General features: G+C 40.1%; 1 pseudogene; it reads left to right on the forward strand.

The window, feature by feature from the left end:
- Nucleotides 1-1,154: 1,154 nt before the first annotated feature.
- On the forward strand, nucleotides 1,155-1,611 carry LOC100771296 (annotated as a pseudogene).
- The last annotated feature ends 21,577 nt before the right edge of the window (nucleotides 1,612-23,188 follow it).

Raw genomic sequence — 23,188 nt, forward strand, 5'->3', positions numbered from 1 at the left:
GTCTATAGGGGTAGTACATTGATCCTACTATGATGTAATGGCAGCTAAGGCATTTATTTGTAGTCCCAAAGGAAATATTGTAAGTTTTGAGATTTTCTATACCCAAATATGAACTCATATAATAATTTTTTAAAAAAGAAATAATTTTAAGATGAAGCAGAAAACTTTCCCTGACAAAAACTCTCCCAATCACTTTCTCTTGAAGCTCGTAAAATGTATCATTTGGACCTTCCCCTTAAGCAGGTCATAAGACACCCAAGGAGCAAAATGGCTGCCTACCTCCAGAAGAAGTGACTCAGCTCAGTCTCTTAAGGTATCTGTCCAGTGACTTTGAGAAATTGAAGCAGACTAGGTAGAAAGCACAGCAAAACACAAAGTTGTGTGTGTCTCCTTTGCAATTTTCTATGTTGCCAGCATAATTCAAGAAAACTGATGCTGTCAGGTAAAAATCTCGTTATTGAAAGATTTTCTATTTCATAGCAATGTGTTTTTCTCCTATTGGAATCTGCTGCATAGAGAGAGAGAGAGAGAGAGAGAGAGAGAGAGAGAGAGAGAGAGAGAGAGAGAGAGAGAGATTGTCCCAAATGCCTATCTACATCCTAACCCCTTTACGTTGTAAGTGTTATCTTATAGGGGGAAAAAAAAACTTGTTCATTGAATATTTCATTAAGTGAAAGATCTTAAAAATGGGAAGATTGCTCTGGATTATCAATCTGAAAAGCCATCATATCTTTCTTTAAAGCCTGGACCAGGAAGGTGCTCATGCAATCCCAGCCCTAGCTGTAGAACTATTTGCAGCTGACGGCTGATGGACAAATCAGTTTCTTTCAGCTGTGTGTTCCCTGTGCTCCAATAGATTATCCGACATCCGTGCATGTAGCTTATCCTGCATCCATGCACATAGATTATGCCGCGTTCATGCACATATATCATCCTGCATCATGTACATAGAGGCAGCATTAAACAGACTCGGTAGGTTCTAAAAGAACTATTCAAGAAATGTGAAATAATGAGATTGACAGGTAAATATAGAACTAGTAAATATTATATTGGCTTTCTGACCAGACACCATGACAAACGGCTGGGTGGGCAGCGACTGGAACTCGTGAGCCAGAAAACAGAGCTTCTGAGTCCCAGCGACTCCAGCACACACCATGGCGGACTCTGAGCGCCTCTCAGCCCCTGGCTGCTGGTTAGCTTGCACCCGGCTTCTTGCGCACCAAAAAGGGACTTTTCCTATGTGCTGAGGTTATACTGGGCCTGGTGGTTTTAATTTGCTTCAATGCTTCGACATCAGCGTATTCCCCCTGTCAGTGATCGAGATGATCTTTGCTGCTGTCTTATTTGTCTTCTACATGTGTCACCTGCACTCCAAGATAATCATTCTTCAGCTGGCCGTGGACTGACTTCCTCAGAGACTTCCTAGCAGCGATCCTATACCTGATCACTTCCTTTGTTGTCCTCGTAGACGCAAAAGGCAGCTTCAAAATCGCTGCTGGGGTTCGGGGTACATTTGCTACATTGCTCTTTGACTGTGATACCTACTTCACCTTCCCTTTAAAGCAGCAAAGACATACAGCAGCCCCTCCTGACCCCACAGGTGGCCTGTGATTCTCATTCATCTATCTCTGCTACCTGCAAATAGCTCCTCCATCAAAAACTTCCTCTTGCAGGGTGTGGTAGTGCACGCCTGTAATCCAAGCACTCAGGAGGCAGAGACACGTGGATCTCTGTAAGGCCAGCCGGGGCTATACAGTGAGACCTTGTTTCAAAAAAAAAAAAAAAAAACCTCTTCCTGTTTCTACAACACTCCCAGCCAATTCTCGGACTCACTCCACTGAAAGTGCTTATGTATGGTACAGGAGAATGAACCTAGACTCACCTGCATACTACACCTCCTGTAAAAGTGCCTTTGTTGGGAGAGTTTTGTCTTCCAGCCTGCCAATCAACCCTCCTGGGTGTGGTCACCTTTGTGGGTGTGCCTAGGTCCCCCTTTTGCTCTGCAGTACCAGGCGATGACGTGAGTTCTGCTCGAGCAATTCCCCCACATAAGCTACAAAATGAGTGACCCACTACAAATAACCTTTTCTCTGTGTGGGGTGAACTGTGAAGGGCTAAATAAATAATAAACAGATTGTTAAGATAAAAAAAAGATTATATTGAGTGAGATAACCCAGACCCAGAAAGACAAACACCACCCATTCTCTCTCATCTGCTGGTCTTTGCTGCAAATCTCCAGTTGTGACTATGTAACATGGAGTAAGTGCAGAAAGGAGAAAAGCAAAAAGTGACCCAGATGTTTTAGGGTGCTAGAGAGGGGGAAAGCACGATACAGGCTGCTGTACGTACAAAGAGGAAAATGTGGGAGGCGCCATCGAGGGAGGACTCCACTTTCAAGGAAGAGAGAGAGAGAGGTCAACATAGAAAGAGAGGGAGGGTAGAAGGAGAAATTACAGCAAAGATGTCTGGTAAAACCTCAAGACATCATTTTATATTTACCTAAAATTATTCTTAAATATATATGTATATATATATATATATATATATATATATATATATACATACATATATATTTATGGCTAACCATGATCCCCACAGATTATTTAACAAAAGCCCAGTACCAGGCATAAGAAATTTGCACCAAGCTGTTGGTCAGAGTAGTCCACATCACTCCTAAAACAATGTAGCCCATTGCTGCTGCCCTTAGTTGTCCCTCAGAGGTTGAAACAATGCCCCTGTTGTTGAAAACACTGTATAGTCAGACATAGGACTCAGAAGATCTAACAAGCTACATCTTACAGGAAAGCCTCCTTTTCTATGGTTTAGCTTTCATAGTGTCAGAAAGTACTACATAAGCTTCCAGGGGTAGGAAGCCATCAATGGTCCTACTTGGCAGCGAAGCCTCCAAAGCATGAGGACTGGCATGACAAAATATCCTAAATGGTGCAATAGTGGATCCCCTATCTTAGCAGCAACCAACAGAGGGCTCATTGGACTTAAAGTACTTACTCTAGGTTGGAGGGAAATGGCTTTTGCTAATTGAAATCTAGCCAACTATGCAGGCCTGAGTTCTTGTAGCTTAGAAGAGAAGCCTCTACCACAATTTCACTATACCACCATAACTTGTAATTGCCTTCTAAAACCTTATAACTACAGACAAAAAGTGTACCTCTCGCCATCATAAAATGGAGATCATTATAAAAAAAAACACAACAGCTCATGATTAAGAGATCAATGAATCTTTGGAAGCTCAACTCCAATCTGTCACACAATTGTTACACCTAAGGCTCAGGAAACAGCACTCAAAAGAGGGGGTGGAAACATTCCAAGAGTCAGAAATCATAGGAAATGTACTGTGAGACTGTGTCTCCTAGAGATAGTAGGAAAGCTATACCCTTGATACCTCACAATATAACTGTCTAAAAAGGACCCAACAATCACAATATCAATAGCTATGCTAATGTAGGGAGAGAAGATCTTACAGGACCTAACCCTTACATAAAGAACTATAGGCAACCAATGGCTACTGAGGAAGAATTAGCCTCTCCAGGGATAAGCCCCATAATTGGTTAGCCAAAACAAAGTGTTCAACTCTGAAATCAAATGTAAAAAGTCACAATTAACAGACTCAGTTGGTAGCATTTTGTGTGTGTGTATGAGAGAGAGAGAGAGAGAGAGAGAGAGAGAGAGAGAGAGAGAGAGAGAGTGTGTGTGTGTGTGTGTGTAAGAAGAAAAAAAGGCCATATAGTTTGAAAGGGAGTAGGAAGCATGGTAGGTTTGAAGAGAGGGCCGATGGGAAGGGTTGCAGTGACAGAAGGGAAGTTCTATAATTATATTTCAATTTTTAAATTATAGATATAAGGGAGAAAACTGCCAGAGACAGAGACATCTGGAAGGGTCCAGAGTGAACATGGCTAGACCAAACTGAGCCATGTGAGGAGAGCACCAGAGGGAGAGCAAGAGAGATCTCTTGGGCCAAGAGACTGGCTGGTGTAACCCAAATGGCTGAGTTTTATAGGGGCCAGAGATTCTGGGGGAAGGGAAAGTCCAGCCCAGTCCCTGGGCTGGAGAATTTTAGGGTAGGGGACTGATTATGCTAGCCAGGAGGCCCCTGTAGCAGGTAAGGACTGAGGGATACTGGGAGACCCTGGCAGCCAGCATCCACTTTGATATGTTAATAGGCACCTTAGCCATTTGTTCTGGGCTTGAGACCTAACAGTGGCTAGGGATGAACTGTGGGAGGTGGGCTAGATTTGTATACATTATATACATGTATGAAATTCTCCAACAATAAAAAAAATTTCATATAGAAATTGTAATCAGATGTTTTGGGTGGTTTTTCTCACCCAAATTTATATGGGTGGTTTTTCTCATGTTCTAAGACCCTTTAGTGCATTGTGTGAGGGGGTGCCATAGTTCACCCTTGTGTTTCTAGCTGGTACCCAAACCACATGGAGCACAGATCCACCAGCACCCAATCAGAAACAACACTGCTGTTTCCATATGGATTGGGGAGAGCTCACTCCTCTGCATATCGATCAGGGTTTATTTCATTTCCCTTCCACAGTGTAAGGCCCAGCCAATGTTTGTTGATGCCTGCGGAGATATTTTTAACATAGGACTCGCTCTCAGATACATTCACCTTCACCTGTGTCCCCTCTCATCGTAGCTCTATTTCTCTTCGTGTGGCCCCTCAGGGAGTCTCAGGTAGTTAAGAAATACCCTCTGAAGCAAAAGAGAGTTTCCTTCTTCAATAGTAAGCATTATCCATCATGGGGGGAAAAATACAAGTGGTTCCGCCCAAACCGGGGATGTCTCCTCTGTGTTTGACTACACTGCATTTCTCCATTTCTTCTAGAACCTGGATACTGCCACCCCACCCCACCCCCACCTCCAACCCCGTACCTGTTCCTTAAATGTTAAATGAAATGGATGAATGAAACTCAACGTGAGACTATCAGGGGAGAAAAACACAACACTAAAGCTAAATACAAAGGCATTTGTCATTTCCAGTTGCATCAAAAACAGGCTGTGGATCACATCGTGAGGCATTTAGCAAAAAGAAGCGATTGCAGATAGAAGGAGTAAGTGATCCTCAGAGAGCAACTGACTTTCCACAAAGAGCATCCATCTTATTTCCCCACGTCTGCATCTCCTGCGAGACCAAGGGTCCTTATATTGAGATGCACTTTAAATCTTCTGGAATCTTCAACATGCCATAAATTAGGACAAGTAGACATAGAAAAGATGTAGTAAGTCTGAAGGGAAAAGGAAAGAAAAGAAAGGAGGGAAGGGAAGGGAAGGGAAGGGAAGGGAAGGGAAGGGAAGGGAAGGGAAGGGAAGGAAAGGGAAGGGGTAAGCCTGCAAGCCTGGGAAATGCCTGTGTTAAGACATGACCAGCAAAAACTGGCAGCTGCTGCTTGGAAAGCTTTTCCTGCATTTTTTGTTGTTACAGCAAACAGCACATGTCAAACGTCTCTGAAACAAGAATTAAAAACCACAGGTTCCAAATATCAGGACTATTTCAAAATCTATTGAGAAAACAAAAGACCAAAAATACGAGTCTGAAATAAAGCGAGGAACAACAGAAGAAACAAGGAAACAAGCAGCAAATCTATGGACATCGCTGGAGGGATAGAGGCCGCATTGTTGGAACTGGAAAGTCTGACAGGAAAAAGAAAACATGGTTTATGCCATTCATCTACAGTTCTCAGTGCACACACAGCAAAAACGAGAACAATGCACACAACCCAATATTGGCCACTGGGGGTGAAAAAAGCAAATCACAATGCTAAGCTTTCACAGTCACAGACAGCACACATTAAAAAAATAAATAAAATAAGATGGTTATCAAAACGGCATGGAATAGGCCAATAGAAAACACAGGAGGTGTAAGTGAGGCTTAGCATGGGGAATTCACGATAAACATGAATATAATGTATATAAAATATATGTATATAATATAGCTCCAGGTTATATACTTCCATCTGGAGTATCTAGTTTCCAGAGTCTTTCCCTTACAAGCCTTTGCCAGACTGACGATGATGCTATGACAAGAGCAATGAAGGCTGCAGAAGACAATTGCCTTCCTGGTTTATGACAGAGAGTTTGAATAGCCAGCAAACGTAGCAGATTCCCTAGAAGACATAGAGAGTAGGCAGCCAGGAAGAAACTCAGCAGGATCTACCATTTCTCTGGGTCTCTAGAGTATCCCAAGAGGACAAAGTTGGGAGCCTAGATGCAGTTTATCCCCAACCTGGCATTTCAAGAAGAAATCTGTGTCATGAGGATTTGCTACTCACAGGAGACGCTGATTTGGGCATCAGCCTGAACCTTGTCCCCTCACCAGGGTATCTCCATCACACCACCAACTGAATAAGGGAAAGTAGTAGAAGTGTGAGTAACAAGTGTTTTAATTCATTAAGAATGACTCATTGTGGAGATAAAGACACTGGGTTGGAGGGAGTACCTTCTAGGAATTGTCTAATCTGAAAACACAGTGACATTATTAAAAGTTTGATTTTCTTGCAGTGCAAACAACAACAACTAAGTCCCAGATGCTTGCCTCCCAAGGTGGGTTGCATGGTAGCAGATAGTAGATGCATGAATGAAAAGAACTGTGAAACACATCGACTTTCTACCTTCTTCTTTTCACTTAAGAGTGTTTAAAGACCAAAAGAGGAGAGTGATGATCAAGCTCCTCAGCAGGTGAACATGGGCATCAGCCATCCTGATGGCTGTTGGGTTATGATCAAGCTGCCTCCCATTCTCCCAGGAAACTCCCATTCATCCTATTTCAGGACTGTTCTCCCGGAAAGGCTGTCATTTATGCTGCTCTACTGTGTACATGTCCCTGTATCTTCCCTAGATGATGATGCCCATCCTTCAAGAGTCGTCCCTGAAGAAAACGTCCCTGGACAAAATGCCTCAGACAGGTGAAGAAACTCCAGACAGGAAAGCTGACCTGACTGATGACCCCTGTGGGCTGTCTGGAACTGGGCAGCTCCTAATAGACTCAACATACCAACCTCAACTGATATTTATCCATTTGAGACTGCAGGGGAAATGACCTGCAGATGGAAACTTCCATGCCCAAATTTCCTTCTTTCACGCTACAAACGGGCCAAAGTCTCTGTACCAGATGTGCACAGTGTCCATTCTTGTAGAGACACTAGTGTCCTTCAATTCTTCTCATTCAGAAACAGCTCAGTTCCTATGGAAGGCCAGTCTCTTCTAATTCTGTGTCACCTCTCCCAATCTTAATCTAACTATTCCTACTTCTGGTATTTTTCAAGGAACATCCGTTGACTGACACAAGTCTGTCTTTACATCTTCCCAATGGTCCTACTTCATAACTCTTTACTCTGGGGTAAAATACATGCCACCTGCAGTGGCATTTTCTCTAATCCATGTTTCCATCACCCCTCATGCTTAAAACTTAGCTCAGTTGGCAATTTTCTAAAGTGGTAAATGGTTCAGAAGGCAAAGGCACTTAAACCCAGCCTGACAACCTGGAGTTTGATCCCTGGAAACCACATCTCATAGAAGAAAACCTGCTCCCACAATTTGTTCCGTGACCTCCAAAGGTGTGCCATGGCATTCATATGTCTCCTACCCAATACACAAAGCTTTACACACACACACACACACACACACACACACACACACACACACACACACACACACACACGGAAAAAGTTTTCCTGCTTGTTTGCTACTCCCTACCCTCACCCCAATTTCCTTAAGATTCAGCAGCTTTTCCATAACCATATAGAATTTTCACCACTTTAGCTTAAATTGGAACTAATATATTGAACTTTCTTCCATATATTGTAAGCTTCTTGAATGAAAATCTATAGAAGATGAAGAAGCAAAGGATGGACTCGTTCTCCCTTCTGTGTTCAAACACATTGTACAACTGTTTCCATCCTCAGTACTGATTCTGTTCTTCTCACATGGGACTTGTCTTTTCAGTGGTTAACAAAGCCTCATGAATTGAAGGTCTGCTTCTCTTTGTATGCAAGCAGTTACATTGGCACAGCCTACAAAGACCTGCTACAAGTTCATCACATTTACTCTACTACACTGGATCCCTGTTTTCTCTCCTCCTCTGAGAATTCTATACTTAGGAGCTTTTAAAGAAGACCCCTAAATAGTTAGAATTCTTCCAAGAGCTATTCTTCTTCCTAAAAACAACCCTGCCTTGTTTTCCTTCTTTTTCTTTTCTTTTAATGCTTATCTATCCATTTTATCATCATTTTAGGGAAGCATTTCCCCTTGTCCCAAATTTCAGTTCCTTTTTAAATGTTAGAAGATCTGTACAAAATTGAGTTTATTCTTGTGGGCCATGTTTTATATTTAGTCATTGAGCATTACCTATAGTCAATAACTTAATTTTTTCATTAAACGACACACATCCCAATTTAGTTACTATGAGCTCCCAGAGAGAAATGGTTTTTGTTGAATAATTCTAACCACTGTACCATGCAAAATAACTTGAGCATTTTGTACCATACACATTAATTGTACTGCCATGGTAGAACATTCCATTATCACAGACTGGGATTCTATCATTCATTATTCTCACTTTTTGTTGTGCCAACTGAGATATGAGAATGGAAATGTTTCTTTTATATGACTGATAGATACAAAAACATTCCCAACATTTTTATTGAACTTGGAAAGCTCGAAAGAAAAGCTGACTGCTACACTCTTTGCTAGGGAAGTTGTAGCCCTTGGAGGACAATGTACTTTACCGAACCAGCATAACCCTCAATAACAACCTAAACATTCGTCTTTCCACCCACCTATAAATGGAGTTCGCACCCATCCTCAACAAAACTGCTCCTTACCATGGATGAAGATCGTCACAGAAAACCACAACCTATCAAAATGCAAAGTTTTAGAGCCCAATCCCAAAGGATCACCTACAAAATACTTCGGTGCCTAAGGTTTAGGGAATATTGCAGAAGAGAGGTCAGAAAGATGGTGAAAGTCAGAGGACTGGAGAGTTTGCTTCTCAGAATCTCAAAAGCTCTATCCATCAAATCACCAATATGACTTCTTAAACACAAGCTGAGCAAGGATGACACCAAAAGACAAGTCAAAGCAGATAAGCAAAATCCTCAAGGCTCCAGTCTTACACACAGAACTGCAAGCATGTAAGTTATGCTGACAGTGGGAGGAATAGTCTTCTCCAGAAAAGAGCATACCAACTGGTTATCAAATCCCAAGGTCCACCCTAAAAGCATACTTTTAAGTATTGTTACACAGAATAGAACATGTATATACATGTATATATATGCATGTTATAAATATTAATTTAAAAAGAGGCCATGAATTTGAAAAAGAGCAAGGAGGGGTATATGGGAGTCTTTGAAGGGAGGAAACAGAAGGGAGTAAATATATTAGTCTCAAAAAAGCCATACTTCACTGGGTGGCACACGCCTTTAATCCCAGCACTCAGGAAGCAGAGGTAGGAGGATCTCTGTGAGTTCAAGACCAGCCTGGTCTACAGAGCGAGGTCCAGGAGAGCCTCCAAAGCTACAGAAAACCCTGTCTCGAAAAACAAACAACAACAAAAAGCCCCACTTCATTCCCTTTTTTTTCATACCAAGTTCTATGGGTTTTTTTTGACTATATATAATCAATCATCATAATAAGAAAAGAATAACTATAAATATAAACACTTAATAGTCAAAGTACTTTATGTGCAGGCACACACCTATCATCTCATTACTAGAAAGACTAAGGCAGGAGAGTTCTGAGCTCCAAGCAAGTCTGGGCTATATTGTGAGCCTCTGGCCTCAAAACAGACAGACAAGGAAGACCTTGTATTTGTTTTCACTCATTTGACATCATGCAATGCTTTGTAGGTATTAAAAAAGAATTTAGACTTTACTCTGTATCAAGGGAAGATACTGAACAAATTTCCTAGTAGATGAAACGGAACTCTGCATTGCTGGGTTTCAGTATAGAAACTGGAAAAAAGCAATTATAGGCACAAAAATCTTGTGACATTGACTTAGGACACAACAAAAAAGAATCTTGTATGGGTTACTCTAGTAAGCTACTCCTGGTATAAATATTAAAAAGAAAAGAACACACACACATGCTGATACCATGGGAATATTTGAAAGACCAACTATACAGTTTCCCAAAATCTTCTCTCAACTAGTTGGGAGAGAGTGAGCCAGGGGTGCCAATTTGTATGTGTAATTCTACACTCCCTAAGTTGAATGGGACCACAAATTTCTATGAGAATCCCAGGGAAACCCTTTCTGTTCTATCTTCTCTTTTTCCTCTCTATTTACAAGTCAAAGAAGAGTTAACAGGCATGCAAAGTAGTGGGCTGGCACTTTCATGCTCTTTAATACAGAGATAGTAGCAGTGGATGCATAAATGGACTGTGTGCTGGGATTTTAAGGCTGTCATGGAAGCTATTATGCTGAATAATCTCCTCCTTGGGGCCACAATGGCTAAAACACTGCCTAAAAGGAATTCATCCCTTTGGGGAAGAACTGATGGGGGATGTCTTTCTGTAAATATGTTTCTGTAAATATGTTTCTTTAAGTGGTTAATGAATAAAGCACTGTTGGCCAATAGGGAAGCAAGATAGGTGGGATTAGCAGAGGAGGAAACATAGGCAGAGTGAGTCACCATGTAGGACACAAGAGGAGTAACAGGCCCTGACCCCGTCTCTGGTGAGAGAAGACCATATGGAAATACTTAGATTATTAGAAATGGGTTTAGACAGAGCTAGCCAATAAGAAGCCATAGTCACCCGCCAACAGCTTTATAATTTAGACAGTGTCTCGTGTGTTATTTGGGGACTGAAGCAGCGTCGAGACCCAGGCAGCTTTCGGGAAAGAGTACACATTACAAAGAACCTCATTTATACCAAGAGAAAATAATCAGGCAATACTAGAAGGTACATTCCTTTGAACAAGTGTTTTGAACTGATTGTATACAACAGCCATTTAAATGTTAATTTTAAATGTATCTTTTACAGTGAAACTATGAGTAGTTACTGTAGTCAACATGATAAAAGTGTCTGTTGTACCTTATATTAAAATTAAAGATATATGAGATTAAATTTCAAATGAAACATTTGAGAAATAATTTCATATATGTGTGTTATAGTGCTATAAATTACTATGCTCACCCTAGCTGTCTGATCCTCTCATAAAGAAAAACAGGTTGAAATCAAGGCAAGGGGAGATGATACAGATGACTGAGTCAGAAATTGGCCTTCTAATGTAATACAAAACTAAAGGCTAGTATCATTGTCTACATTACTCTAAAGAAATCTGGTTTTCTAGGATGTGTGTGTGTGTGTGTGTGTGTGTGTGTGTGTGTGTGTGTGTGTGTGTGTGTGTTTAAATGGGATGCTTAAGAGACTTGCTTGAATTATTATGAGAAAATGTAATGAAACAATTAAGAAAATATTTTAATATTCTAAAAATAAAGACTGATTTCCTTAAGATCAAACCTTAGAAAATATTATCCCACTCAAAAGCTAGGTTTTGTGTGTGTGTGTGTGTGTGTGTGTGTGTGTGTGTGTGTGTGTGTGTGTGTGCAGGTGTGAACATGTGCATATGGAAACTGAAAGTTAAGTTGGGAGTCTTTTTCAATTACTCTCCACCTTTTTGAGACACAGATGCTCACTCATGCTGGACCTCACTGATTGGGCTAAGGGGTAGCTGGCTCCAGAGATCTGCTCAATCCCCCTTCATTGCTGGGATAAGAAACCTGTGCCACTGTCCCTGGCTTCCACACGGACTCAAGTCATCTGGCTTCAAGGCAAGAACATTGCTTTCTGAGTTACCACCTCATCTTAAACCATTAGTTTCACAACTAGTAAATACAGAGGCGGTATGTGCTGGCTCTCACAATCTTTCAGCAAGAGGCTCACTGACAGTTTCCATGTTAACTTCCATGAAGATGGAGAGGTGAGTATGCCATTTCTCCAAAAGTTATGTTAAAACAGACATAGATATTTTTGTGGTGGATGATAAAGAAAGCACCCCACATAATGATATTTAATAGCACATTCTTTTCAACTGACTTCCTGCCACTGACAGCTTGCTCTTGTTTTATTTAGCATGATGATTTTAACTTCTCTTCATAGAAAGAAAGGGAGAAAATGCAACTTTCAAAGTCCTTTTCAGTAGCCAGAAACTGGAAGCAGCCTAGATGCCCCCCAACAGAAGAATGGATAGAGAAAATGTGGTACATTTACACAATGGAGTACTACTCAGCAGAAAAAGAAATAATGGAATCTTGAAATTTGCAGGAAAATGGATGGAACTAGAAGAAACCATTCTGAGAAAGGTAACCCAATCACAAAAAAGACAAACATGCTATGTACTCACTCATATGTGGACTTTAGACATAAAGGATTACCAGCCTACAATCCACACTGCCAGAGAAGCTAGGAAACAAGGAGGAACCTAAGAGAGACATACATGGTCCCCTGGAGAAGGGGAAAGGGTCAAGATCCCCTGAGAAAACTGGGAGCACAGGAAGAGGGGGGAGGGAGCTAGGAGAATGAGAAGGGGAAAGAGGAGAGATGCAGAGGACATGAGGGAGCTGAAAGAATGGAGACACTATAATAGAGGGAAACATTTGGGGTTTACAGAGAAATCAGGCACTAGGGAAATATCTGGAGATCTACAAAGATGACACCAACTAACAATCTAAGCATCAGAGGAGAGGCTACCTTAAATGCCCTCCCCTGATAATGAGATTGATGACTTATATGCCACTCAATAGCCCTCATTCAGCAGCTGGTGAAAGTAGAAGCAGACACACACAACTATCACTGAACTGAACTGGAATCCAGGTTCAGAGAAGGACAAGTGAAGAGCAAAGCGGTCCATACCAGACTGGTGAAACCCACAGAAACAACTGACCTGAACATCAGGGAGCTCTTGCTTCCCAGACTGATACCTGGGATCCCAGCATGGGACTGATCCAGACCGCAGAAACATGGATTTCATTGAGGACACCTCAGAAATCTACAGGACCTCCTGTAGTAGTTCAGTACTTATCCCTAGCATAGGTGTGGACTTTGGGAGCCCATTCCACATAGAGGGATACTCCCTGAGGCAAGACACATGGGGGTGGGCCTCTGCCCTATCCCAAAGGATATGATAGACTCTGATGACAACCTATGGAAGGCCTCACCATCCAGGGAGAGCAAAAAGCGTATGTGATAGGTAGGGTTTTAGTTGGGGGTGGTGGTGGTAGGGGAGGATGGGAGGGAGAAGGGAACTGGGATTGTCATGTAAAACAATCTTGTTTCTAATTCAAATAAAAAATCTGCAAAAAAAACAGTCCTTTTCAATTATGGAAAATAACTTTTGGATAGTCAAAGAGTTGCAGATTTTTAAACCAATTATTCTCTCACTGACAGAACTAGACAAGAATTGACAATGTTTCATGGACCTTTTCTGAGAACACAAAATTTTGGGGATTTTTGAGGGGGAGGGAGTATGGATATTAGAGAATTCTAAACTTTGAGCGCTCACTGAACCCTTTCTTACCAGTGAGAAGACATGTTTTCAGATTACAGTTCTATAGTGGATCAGGAAGGGCAGTCAGGGCAGGAACTCAAGCAAAGCAGGAACCTGGAGGCAGGAAATGAAGCAGCAGCCCTGGAGGAAATGTTTCCTACCCTTGGCTCTCTCAGCCTCTGGCTGCTTGCCCATACAACCCAGAACTCCCTGCACTCTGATGGCACCACCCATGTTCATTGTAGACTAGGTTCTCTTATATCAACCCTTAACCGAGGAAACATCCCATAGCCTTGATTATAGACCAATCTGATCGCAGTATTTTAAATGACATTTTATTCCCAAATGACCCTGGCTTGAGCCAAGCTGGCAAGGAATTAATGAGTACACCTATAGGACCCTCCCACACACACACACATCACTAATTTGCTTGAGATTGAAAATACCCATTTTTTAAAAGTGTGATGAAGGAATATAGCATATGTTTCAATTTTTAAATCCCATTTGAAGTCATTTAATCATCCTTCTTCATGAAAAAAATCTAACCCAGTTCATTTGGATTCTATTTACATAACAGTTTCATGAGTTCTTGAAGCAGAAGGTAACAGTCAAGCAATTCTCACAGTGCAATAAAAATGAAGACAATAATTTGTAAGGCAAATGCTTTTGTTAAGTTAGTAAATATTCAAAGGGCTATGTGCCAAGTAAGGTACCAGAAAAGATTTTCTGCATTTATTTAAACGTGTAAATACCACAATAGCAGAATGGGGAGGGAGAGTAAATACAGAACATGATTTATTGCTAAAGTTAAGAGACCAGCATGCTGCCAGGACCTGAAGAATGAATAGGAATACAAGGAACTGGATTTCTCATAGAAAGCAGGTTGCAAGTTTTCCTCCTTTAGTTAAAGGATACCAGATGACAGAGATTGTGTTTTGCAGAAAGGAAACCCTCAGAGACTTAGACGAATGAGCACTCACTGATACTTGCTCTGCATTTGGCAACATGCTGTTCTTTTCCCTTGAGACCAGGGATTTCTCCCTCTCCCTAGCTGTAATCATTAGCAGTTCACAGACATCCCTGTAGTCTTATGAGCATATCCTGGGAAATGCAATGGCCTTGTTACTTTAGCTGGATACCAACTTGTCCTCCAACTCTCTTAGACCACCACAGTTTTGCAAAAGTTAGTGAGTGGTGGGACTTAGAATTTCACATTTGGATTTGTAAGATACTGATTGGTGCTAAAGCTCTACAGCGCCAAAATTCTTAGCCTGGCCCCTGCCCCCTTACTGCATTTTCATTTTAATTCTAACAAAATTCTTTGTAAGGATAACATTTCAGTGAAAATATTTGACATTATAATCTAACATATTTTCTTAATATTTATGGAATAATGTACCCTGTTATACATCTTAGCTGCTATTGTTAATTCCACCAGTGGAGAACAAGACCACTACCACACTTTAAAGCCAAATTTGAAGCAAGCTTTCATTAAATCCTGGTCAGGTATATGGGTTCCAGCCAGGTCCATACCCAGGTTCCTGGGGATCACCTCTTTCAGGTCACAGTTTGCAACTGCTTAAGTATTTCCCATCAGGTCCAATCAGGAACAAGCTCACATCCTGATGTGCCTCCAGCCTGTATCAAATCAGTGGCAAATGTACAGTCTGTCATATTTCCTGCCTGTGAACATCCCACCCACAAATGATCAAGAACATCTGGTATAGATGGGTCCAACCAACTTGTTTAGGGGAGCAAAAACATGTGGCTTGTTATCTCCCATAAACAACAGCCTCCAGCATTTCAGGAACAATCTGTCCTTGGGCAGGAGACTTGAAGATCAGAGGCATTTTTGGTTCATGGATCTCTCAAGCATAGTAATTAATACTAAAAATGTAACTTTGGCTCTCACACTATGTGTTCATGAAGTCACTCCTTCGATGTAATCTAGATTAAAATCTAGTAATGTACCCAAGCTGCTTGTTTTAAATGAGGAGCTTTCTGCTTACTTTGCTTGAGGACTAAAAATTCTCTGAAGAAAGCCTTACTACCATCCAGAATGTGAGCTTGAAAAATAGTAGAGGGAGTGGTTAGCCTGCTGTCAAGAATGTAATAGGATGCTTTGGCATCTGTATGATCGTATCTGATGATGCTGGCTATTATTTGTAGAACTAGAACTTCGCTCAGTAATACTCATCTAGAACCAAGGGGTAAAAGCACAATGATCCCCAAGAGTAATGAGATTCCTATTAAAGCACTAAAAACACATTTTTCTGATGGGAGTATTAAAGAGAGGTAGGTAGTTTTAATAATTATTAACAGAGGAATATCATAAGCGTTTTGAAGGTGGGATGAACTTGAACTTGACTCAGGATTTTGGCTCAAGCTGCTGTGTGAATGCTGTCACCATTTGTTGATAAAGAGATAAAGTAAAATGAGGACATTCTGTGAGAATCCTAAATTTGAAATGTCAAAGAGATACTACAAATGTTAAGAAACAGGACAAGCAGAACTCTGTGGAGAGGTAAGGGGGAAACAGATTTATCCATAATCAATAATCAACAGTGATGAGAATGAATTCAGAAAATAGTTCATACAACAGGCACACTTCATTTCAGCATTTAAAGACCAGTTATAAAATAAGAATTACTGTAGAAGAAAGCAAGATGACTAGAAAGTGGAAGACCTGGTGGATGGCATAAAGGCATATTACAAAGACTGAAGAAATATATCAAATTCCATGAAAAATTTTGATGGAGGCAATGTATGAAGGACATCATTGACCTAGATGCTTCATTGCAGTGCTAGGGAGGGAAGACAGATGTGAAGGATATGGAAATAAATTATACATGAAGAGTCAATAAGAGTAAAATTGCCATTTAAGAAGGTATGTCACATTGGATTGCAAAATAGCAGCAGTCACAATTGGGTATGGAATGAAGTCATTTGAGTATGAGCAAGATTAGAATATGACTATAATGAACATGAGATGTCTCTCCCAATATCTAGTCAGTGGACAAAGTAAGATAAAGCAGAGATCATGTAACCTCAGCTGGAGCTGACAGAAAAAGATGGACACTTACAGCTACAGCCATTGACAATCCTGATGACTAGCAGGGGTTTACCATGATACTGAAAGAGGAATTTCTTGTGCAATCCAACTGTGCTGCCTAACTTTCTATTAGAAATTCAACACTCCTCCCAATAGCTTTTTAAAAGATTTATTGGTGTCTGCATGTGTGTGTGAGTATGTTTGTGTATGCAAGCACACACATGGATGCAAGTCCACGTGGAGGCCACAGAGGACACAGGATTCCTGAAGGTGGTTGAGAGCAACCCGATGTGGATGCTGGAAATGGAACTCAGTTCCTCTGAAAGAAGAGCAAGCATTCTTTGTCACTGAGCCATTTCTCCAGCCTGCAACCCCCCTTTACTGCTTCATCTTTTATTTTCAAGGGTTTTTGTTTGAATATATTTCAGCTTATTTCACTGGAGAACTTGAGTTAAATAAAGTAAAATTTCTTGAAAGTGCCAGAATCTGCCTTGTCTTACCTTGGGAATCTGAAAGACACAAAATTGTGCTTTCCTAATATACTTGACCACTGAATAGGTTTCTGAGGATATTTCAGAAAGTGGGTGGTGATATGAAATAAATTTGCTCTATTATCCAGCCTTGGTTTCCGTCACTAATTACTTGAAGTTTTATAATTTGCTTGATCAGCTTTATTCTCCTTTAAAGTCTACATTTCTTTACTGTCTAACTTAATCAAAGTGCAAATAGTAAACTGGCACCCTTTACACCAAACCATGACCATTTCTGAGGCTTAGGGAAGCTTGTCTGAAATACCTCTGAAATTTTCCTTTGAGAGAAGAACTACATTGTCTCTCATAGCTTTTGATGCATGTGTAGAGGAGTGTCTCCAGAGTATCTAAGTCCTTTTAAATGTACATAAAAACAGTATGTACAGGTTTTTCAATATGCATGAGCAGGAAGGGCAATATGGACTATATTAAACTTCTACATCAGTGCTATCATTTTCAATTTCCGGAGAGCAGAGAGACTATACATGTTGCCTTATAGGAGCCTCAAACGCTCTTGGCTTCATTTCTTCCAGAAGCTTCCAATGATATAAATACAAACATGCCAAACATTGATTTTTTTTTTAATCGTAAGATAGAATTTGACTTTGTATTGAAGGATAGTAACTTCCTTTTTAATGATGCTCAAATTTAGCACCGGAACTGAATTCCTTTCAAATTCGGTACCCTGAAGTCGCACCTGCTCAGACATGTCTCTTACTAAATTGTTAAAGCTCATGGTGAAGGGAAACAATTAAAAACTCCCACAAGTTAGTGCTTTCTACTCATTTATAGCAAACACATGTTGCAATGACTGCTGCTTTGCATTTCAAACCAGAACCCGTGGCTTGCAGACACTTCTATGCACTTAAAACCTCAATCAAGGCAGAAACCATTTGCTTCTTTCATAGTAATTTAAGCACAGAAATCAGTCCTAGATTTTTTTTCCTAAATAGCACTTTGTATGGTGCTATAGTTTACTAATTGAGGTTTTTGGTTTTTTTGTTGTGAGAAAGAATTATTATTTCAGCTGCAAGCTTTTGATCTCATTGGGGAACAGAAAAGAAGGTCAACTTTGCAGTAGAGCAAAAAACAAACCCTAAGATTGGAGATGAGGAGGGAAAGAATTAGGAAAATACTGGTCAACTCTGGGAGCCAAACTCAGGCACAAAGCTTTTCACCATGAGCAGTTTTAGCAACTCCAGAACCTTTTCTGTGACATTTGGCTGCTTAGAAGTCAGTCCACTGGGTGTCACAAAACAGAAAAGCATGTATGCACACGCGCGCGCGCGCGCGCACACACACACACACACACTGTGTAACAGATTATGGAAAATAAGAAGTTGAAAAAGAAGTAAGAAGGAATGAAGAAAAGTGAACTCTGGGATTTCTAAGTCAAGTCTCACCATGGGGCAACAGGAAACATAAAGCTTACCTGGTAATCATCTCAATGGCCATTTGGGATTTTTTTTGGGGGGGGGGGCTAGTTTTACTTCAGTCTATGTAGACAAGGTTAACAGCCTAGACTAGACACACTCATCTTAGGAATAATAGATATCAGTCACTCATCTCGTCTTATTCTGAGTTAAGGTTATGAATTACCTATTTTAGGAACAATAAATATTTCACTTGCTCTATGGAGTTATATTTCAATGTATTAAATAAATATAATTTTATAATTAGACACACATGTCTACATGTGTGAGTACACACACAATAGTCTCTGAACGATTAGTATCAGAAGCACACACATGTTCTTCCCCCGAGGAAAAGATCTAGCTACACAAAAACATATTTACATGCCTTTTGACACCAGGTTTCTATTTATGTAATTCCTGTACAAAATCACCAAAGCCAATATTTGCTTTATATTCATCTAATGATAATACTGCTTTATAATGGTGATGCCAATCCATAACATTCAATTCAGTATGGAAAATTACTACTTTGATTTATATGGAACAATTCTGAAAAAAAATTTTAAAGTTTCAAAATTAAAACCATTTGCCAATTATAAAAATTATGGTTTGTAGGGAGACTAAAGGATTTCAGTAAAAATAAGAATTACTTTGATCTTTGAATCTAAACAGTATATTTGTGGTATGAAGTTTGTAAGAAAATGAAACAAACACCTTCTTAAGATTTCATGATATAAAATTTAAATCTCCTTTGACAGACTTGTTGGCTTCTATTAACAGCATAAATCAAATGTGTAGACATTGATTTGTTAGGGGGAATATGCATGATTTATATGTTGGGGTTTCGGCTAGTTAAGTAACACATATCAGAAAATACAGTAAAATCCAAAATTAGAAAATTTTGCTTGTATGGTCTACCCTTATATATGCACACAATGTAATATTCCTGGCACATTTTCCCAAATAAAAAGATACACACAACATTTACCTCTAGCTTAATCTAATTCACACACAGCATAGCCAGGATGCATATAGTTGCAAACTCAGTGGAAATAGTTTAAGCAAAATGAGAGGGAAATTAGTTTCAGGCAATTGAGAGAACTTAAGTTCACATTGAAAATATTTGGAACCAATTACTTGGTAAACAGATTTTCAGTGCTTGGGATCAAACCCAAGACTTCATACATGCTATGCAAGCAGTATGCAAGCTGATCCATCTATTATCTAGCATCTATTTATCTATTCCCTATTGATCTATCTATATTCATGTATTAACCTGCCTCCTTATCTTCCCATCCATCCCTTCCAAGCCTCTGTCTTATATGCTCATATGTTTTCAAATGTTATCTTTTATGTATACCTCCACATCTTCTTGCTACTGCTAGGAATTCCCAATGTTGTCTGACAGTGGCTTTCATGGGTTGGAAATCTGACCATTATTACAGTGGTTCTCCCTATTCCCAGTTTGTTGATTGGAATATATAGTTCACTGTGGTCATGAGTACAAGGTCCTCTGAGGCACCTTTTAGATTGGCTACTCTTCTTTAGGGACTTAATCCTGTATTCAGATTTTGGTCTTATCTGCTGATGGATATGAAGTAAACAATGTACAGGAAAAAATTATGTATATCCATTAATGCTGTTATCATTTTTTTCTAATGATTACATGACTCCTAATATTTACAACCACCCAAGGATTGTTTCATAAAACAAAATATTGGAAAACAGCAATGAGTCAATATAGACATCACAATCACAAAAATAAGAGTAACTAATTCAAATTATATATACTAATTATATGTGTATTTTCTCTATATGATTTACAAAGCAAGGAATCATTAACTTGCCTATGGAGCTAATTTTTACTGTCAGCTTGACACAAGAAAGCCTCAAATGAGGAATTTTCTAGATAAGATTGGCCCCACAATCAGTAATTGATGACAAAAATACCTACTTTCTTCTTAGACGCCACTTAATCATGGCACTAATAAAGAAAGCTATATAGGAGAATTCTAAAAAGAGTTTTCAGTCCATGCATGGTAAAATCTGGGATTACCTAACAGAATGTGGAAGGGGTGACTATTGGAGCAGCCAAATTGCAATTTCTGACAAGAATTTATTTTACTTTCTTTCTACTGCATTGTTGTCATTGGTATAATTTGTGCAGCCTGACAGTTAACTGCCTTGGACTAGTTCCTTTATTAGGGGGCAAAAATGTCACCTGTTCTATTAAACATTTTTCTTTTTGATTTTCAAGAGTTAACATGATGAATTTTATTTTAGACTTTAAGCAAATTGTGTGATGAGCTCTTTGTAGGTAACTGCCACTTTCTTAGAATGCTAACCCCCAGAAACCAACAGGCATACCACGAGACAAAGCCTTGTAAAGACATGAATGAGTGCATGGGCCCAGAGTCAGATGTGTGAACATTCCAGCTAAATGCAAACACAAACCATCAGATAAGTGAATTCCTTTTCTTTTTCTTTTTCTTTTTCTTTTTCTTTTTCTTTTTTTTTTTCAGTGCTTGGGAAATAACCCAAGACTTCATACATGCTATGCAAGCAGTTCATGACTGACTGACTGACACAAACAAGACAAATGAATGATGGTTTACATTACCAATTCCAGTCTTGGGCCTACTCTTTTTTTTTGTAGTTGTTGTTCTTTTTTATTTTAATTAGAAAATTATTTTACATGTCAATCTCAGTTCCCTCTCCCTTCCCTTCTCCCCTGCCCCGTTAACTAACATCCTACCCATCCCATAAGCTTTCTGCTCCCCAAGGAGGGTGAGGCCTTCCATAAGGGGGATTTCAAAGTTTGTCATATTCCTTGGGATAGGGCCTAGGCCCACCTCCTTGTATCTAGGCTCAGGGAGTATCCCTCCATGTGGGATGGGCTCCCAAAGTCCATTCCTATGCTAGGGATAAGTAATGACTCACTACAAGAGGTCCCACAGATTTCCAGGCTCTCCTCCCTGACACCCACATTCAGGGGGTCTGGATCAGTCCCATGCTGGTTTCCCAGCTATCAGTCTGGGGACCAAGAGCTCCCCCTTGTTCAGGTCAGCTGTTTCTGTGGATTTCACCAGTCTGGTGTGGACCACTTTGCTCATCAGTCCTCCTTCTCTGCAACTGTATTCCAGTTCAGTTCAAGGTTTAGCTGTGGGTGTCTGCTTCTACTTGAACCAGCCACTGGATGAAGACTATAGGTTGGCATATAAGTCAGTCATCAATCTCATTATCAGGGGAGGGCATTTAAGGTAGCCTCTCCTCTGTTGCTTAGATTGTTAGTTGGTGTCATCTTTGTAGCTCTCCAGACCTTTCCCTAGTGCCTGATTTCTCTTTAAACCTAAAATGTCTCCTTCTATTACATTATCTCTTATCTTGCTCTCTTCTGTCCTTCTCTCAACTCAACCTTCCTGCCCCATCATGTCTTCCTCACACCTCCTATTCTCCTCTTCTCATTCTCCTAGTTCCCTCTCCCTACCCCACCCCTGCCCGTGTTCCCAATTTGCTCAGGAGATCTTGTTTGGGACTGCTCTTATCTTAGCTGTTATTTACTAGGAAAAAAAAAAGCCAAGTAGTTCTCATTGAGTCAAAATATGCATTCATAAGGGAAGTATAATTCTCATTGTTATAAAGTGCTAAGTGTGAAGCCACTCAATGATTAAAAATTCCAGGACTATCTCATACACATGGCTCAGAACTTAGCACCCTGTATGTTAAAATAATCTGAGATGGGGCTGGAAATATAACCCAGTGCTAGAGATCTTCCTGGTATATATGGCACCTTGGTTCAACATCTAGAACTGCAAACAACAACAACAATAATAAACCCTATATTAAATGATACATGTTATCTCATTTCAATGCCAAAGAAATAGGGAAAACTTGATTTAAGCCATATAATCATTTAGTATATCATATCTAAGATGTTTAATCTTGACTGTTATATTGATTACCTGAAAAGAAAAAAACCCAGGAGATTAGAAAGACAGCAAGCACTCTGTGTTTGTGACAGATATACAGAAACTATTAGGTGTGGAGAAACTCAAATATAGCCCATATAAACCTGAAGAATGATATGCTGTAGTTCACACATTCTCAGACTGGTTCCTGTCCATCAGGAGATGAGCTTTTCCATGTCTTCTGTCATGACTATCTACACCCCATGCTTCAGAAACATTGACAGTCACAGAGCACTGGCAGGACCCTCTGAAACAATGAGCCAAAATGTGTACATGAAAAATAAAAATCAAGAGAGAGATATTGGGGCTCAAGCTGAGGGTCAGATAAGCAAAGCAGCCAAGCTAGTAGCTCGTACTCAATGTGGCTGGAGACTAATTGTCTGAATGTAGCTGGAGACCAAAATGCCCCAAACTGAGTATCTGCTTCTATCTTACATACCTCAGCTGCTGCTATTAAAGGCATGTGATCCCAAATGCCAACATCACCTTTGTGTGAGCTGTTTCTCTTTTAGAGTAGATTAATTTCATGTAGCTCCTTGTGGCCTTGAACGAACAGAGATTGGTCTGCTTGTCTCTTGAGTCCTGGGATTAAAGGAGTGCACAGCACCTCCTAGCTTCTATAGATAGCTAGTGTGGCTGACTTTGCATTCTGATACTTCAGGCAATCGTTATTAAGTCATAAATAATATATCACCACAAATGAATC

The sequence above is a fragment of the Cricetulus griseus genome, chromosome 4, assembly GCF_003668045.3.
Source record: "Cricetulus griseus strain 17A/GY chromosome 4, alternate assembly CriGri-PICRH-1.0, whole genome shotgun sequence".
Lineage (NCBI taxonomy): Eukaryota > Metazoa > Chordata > Mammalia > Rodentia > Cricetidae > Cricetulus > Cricetulus griseus.